This window comes from Hyaena hyaena, unplaced genomic scaffold (genome assembly GCF_003009895.1).
Source record: "Hyaena hyaena isolate Hyena2069 unplaced genomic scaffold, ASM300989v1 scaffold_2984, whole genome shotgun sequence".
Taxonomy (NCBI): domain Eukaryota; kingdom Metazoa; phylum Chordata; class Mammalia; order Carnivora; family Hyaenidae; genus Hyaena; species Hyaena hyaena.
The window spans coordinates 1-3924 of NW_024083629.1; the positions used below are offsets into that span (position 1 = coordinate 1).

The window sequence follows — 3924 nt, forward strand, 5'->3', positions numbered from 1 at the left end:
AAGTCGGACGCTTAACCGACTAAGCCACCAAGGTGCCCCCCTTGTACTCTATCTTCCATTCCCACCACTCCTTGGAAACTCAGAGCTCACCAAGAACCTAGCAGCCAATTCCCAAAGCCTTTTATCCCTTTTCCTTCTCAGATTATCACTGCAATAGCTAGCACTTTCTTTTTTCAAGTGATTTTATCTGATTCTCAGATTCCAACTGGGTCTTGGGTGAAAGAAGTGATTGCTTTCAGATCATGCCATGCCTTTGCTGGAGTCTATCCATGACTCCCATCACCCACAGGTAAAGTCAAAACTTGTCGGCTTGGCACATAATGATAATAATAGTGAACAGTCATTTAGAACTTAGCTTGTGCTAGGCACTGTTCAAAGCAACACACACACATATGTGACCCTCACATAAAAACCTTATGAGGTCTGTGCAATCATTGTGCCCATTTTTCAGATGTAGAAACTGAGGCACAGATTAAGGCAAAAATTAAGTGAATTGTCTGAAGTCAAACAGAGACAGGATCAAATTATTACACCATACTCTCTCTCCCCTAAAACACTTTCCATGGTCTGGCTCTGGCCTACTTTTCGCACATAAGCTCCCTCTTCTCACAGTCAGAAGCCATCACCTGCTCCATCTTGACTACCCAATTCTGAAACATATTCCACCCTTGACTTCCGAGATACTCTATTCTCCTGGTTCTTCTGCTTCCATCACAGTACCCCTTCCCTTCCTCCTCCTCTGCTCCTCCTCTCCCTCCTTACACCCTAAATGCAAAGATTCCCCAATGTTCTGTCCCAGAATCTTTCCCTGCCTGCTCCTCACTCCCTTCTTGGCAATCTCATTCCCTCTTAATCTTCAACTCTCACCTCCACACAGGTACCCAGATCTATATGCCCAACCTGACCATTTTCTGAGGCTCTGTCCTGTATTTCTAATTTCCTTAAATACCCTCCAGCCAGATGTTTAGCCAGATACTCAATATATCCAAGACAGAAATCATCTTCTCTCCTAAAAATGCTTCTTCTCCTCTAGAATTCCCAATTTCTATTTGTATTCCATCCAAACCAAAGAGCTTGTTGCTCTCCATTTTTTTTGTGCTCTGCTCTTTCCACTCCCTTTTCCATAAATGTCCTTGTTGCTCACCTCTGCATGTCAAATAGTACCTTGTCCTGCAAGGCTCAGCATTTCATACTTCCTCCATACAAAGCTTTCTCTGAATCGTCAACCAGCAGATAGATCTGCTCTCCCATAACAACCTATACATACCTCTCCCATGTAACTCAGCTCTCCACCTGGATGGGTACACCTGTCAACAGTTCTGTGAATGATTCATCTTTATAACTGACACACAACCTACACCAAGGCTTTAGTCCAGTATATAACTGAACTGAATAAACAATTACCACCTCTGGAAGAGCCTGTTTGTTTTTAACACAATCAAAACACAATGCCACTGCACCCAACTGATTGACTACAATTATATGTCACTGTTGTGTTCCCTGCATTATTTTTATTTTTCTTGAAAGTAGTAGTAATTATAATACTTATAGCACGTGTTTCTACAGGCCTTTTCCTTCTCTGTAGGTATTTTTTATTTTTAATTTTTTAAAATTTATGTTTGAGAGAGAAAGAGAGAGTGGGGGAAGGGGCTGAGAGAGAGGGAGACACAGAGTATGAAGCAGGCTCCAGGCTCTGAGCTGTCAGCACAGAGCCCAACACGGGGCTCGAACTCGTGAACCAGTAGATATTTAGAAAGTATCTAATTTCATAAACACACATAGAAGCGAGTGTAAGCCAAGACAGCACTACTCAACCTGACCACTCTGCCTGGCACTTGGCTGCAAAGCCTTGCCCAGTCTTTGGCTCCTCCATCTTCCTCACTTTTCACACTCAGTCACTTTCCAAACCCTACAGATTTGGCGGGGGGGGACAATTTTATACCTTTAGTTGACAATCAGTAATTAGTTCTCATCCACATTAACTGTAGATTTTTGAAAGTGGTGACAGGTACCTAGGTAACCAATGTATAGAGCTTGTTTGGTGAATCTTCATCCCCATTATGTTTTCTGGACAACCGCACATGGATATGGTATGGAACATTCCTTATTCTTTTGGCCCAGACAGCTTTGTTGATCCTGGTGTCAACACACCTAACTGGAGCTCCCATCTCCTTCATGGCAAATTTCCAGATCTCTTTGAGTACGCAAGGGGCACACTTCTTGAAACCCATTCAGTGGATAAGCTTGTGAATGTGGATGGTATGTTCTCTGGTCACTGCCTCCTTGATGACAGAACGGCCCTCCTTCTTCTCACCACCCATCTTTGTGGGAGCTGTTCTGCCGGGCCTTGGTTGGAAAGGAAACCAAACCCTACAAATTCTTTAAGACTATTTCCCATTCCTCTGACCTTCCTTACACTCTACCTTGGATTTTACCTTCACTCTTCTCACCTGGCCAAAAGCCTCCTCCTAATTTGTCTCCTACCTTCCAATTCATTCTACACACCACTGTTGGGTTAACTTTTCTCAGGCCAAGCCTTAGTCATGTCATTCCCCTTCAGCAGTCCCCAAGGGCCCACCAGACAAAGTATAAACCCCTCACAGATGCTTTTAGGTCCTGCATCTAAAATCCAACTCACAAATGCCGGTTTGCAGTTGTTAAATAGAAAACTACAAGTCCAAAATGGAGTCACTTACATTAATGCCCCATATCAGTAAACCAAAACTTAATACTTTACCTGCAGTTTCAACTCCCCCACCCCCACCTACCCCCCACCGAACGTAATCTTTAACCAGCCAAACTGAATATCTTGGAAGTAATCCCCTGATAGACCCATTCCTCCTCAGAAGGGCAACCTTGCCTAGACAATACATTCCTTTTTAATAAATTTATTTATTTAATAATGTAATAATAACATAATAAATTTCTCTTCATGCAATGCCCTCTCTCTGCCTTGTAAAATCTTTCCTTTACTAAAGCTCAGTGAAGCTCCCCTCTACTTGCTAGATGGGATGCCAGTTATTTAAGGGTAGAAACCTTAGGAGAAAAATCTAATGTAAAAAAAAAGAAAAAGTTGTAGAACTTTTTCTACAAGGAAGTGAGAAGGAAAGCTGAGCAAGATAAAAGGGGCCAGCCAGATGTCGGAGGCCAGATATTCCCCTTGCATGCTTTTGGCTTCTGTAATCTTGCTTGCCTTCTGCATCTACCAACTGCCCTCGTAGCACAACTGATAAGTGCCCCCTCCCCTTTCTTCTTTTTTTTTTTCCTCTCAAGCCCCTGCAATCTCACCCATAAAAAGAGGCCTACGCCAAGGTGCCAAGGCTCGGGGCTCAGCCTTTGGAGGTGACTCCACTGGGCTGGCACAGGTGTAAAAAAAACAGTCTTTCCTGATTCTGCAAGTGTGTGTCGCTCCTCTCTTCCTGGGCATTGAGTATTTGCAGTAAGAGAAGTTGTAAAAGGTTTGTGGAAAAGGAATCTTTGACAAGGAAGTTTAATGTGTGGTCAAGCTGGCTAAGATAAAAGAATTTATTTAAGACTGAGGGTTTTTTGGGTGTTTTTAAAATTTTTTTAAATGTTTATTTATTTTTGAGACAGAGAGAGACAGAGTACGAGCTAGGGAGGCTGCAGTGAGAGAGGGAGACACAGAATCTGAAACTGGCTCCAGGCTCTGAGCTGTCAGCACAGAGCCCGAGGCGGGGCTTGAACCCACAGACCGCGAGATCATGACCTGAGCCAAAGTCAGCCGCTTAACTGACTGAGCCACCCAGGCGCCCCAAGACTGAGTTTTAGGGGCGCCTGGGTGGCTTAGTCGGTTAAGCGTCCGACTTTCGCTTAGGTCATGATCTTGCAGTTCGTGGGTTCGAGCCCTGCGTCGGGCTCTGTGCTGACTGCCAGCTCAGAGCCTGGAGCCTGTTTCAGTCTGTG

At 44.1% G+C, this 3924-nt stretch overlaps 1 pseudogene; it reads right to left on the reverse strand.

Annotated features, from left to right (window-relative positions):
* Positions 1-1955: 1955 nt before the first annotated feature.
* Positions 1956-2346, reverse strand: LOC120227727 (annotated as a pseudogene).
* Between the last annotated feature and the right edge of the window lie 1578 nt (positions 2347-3924).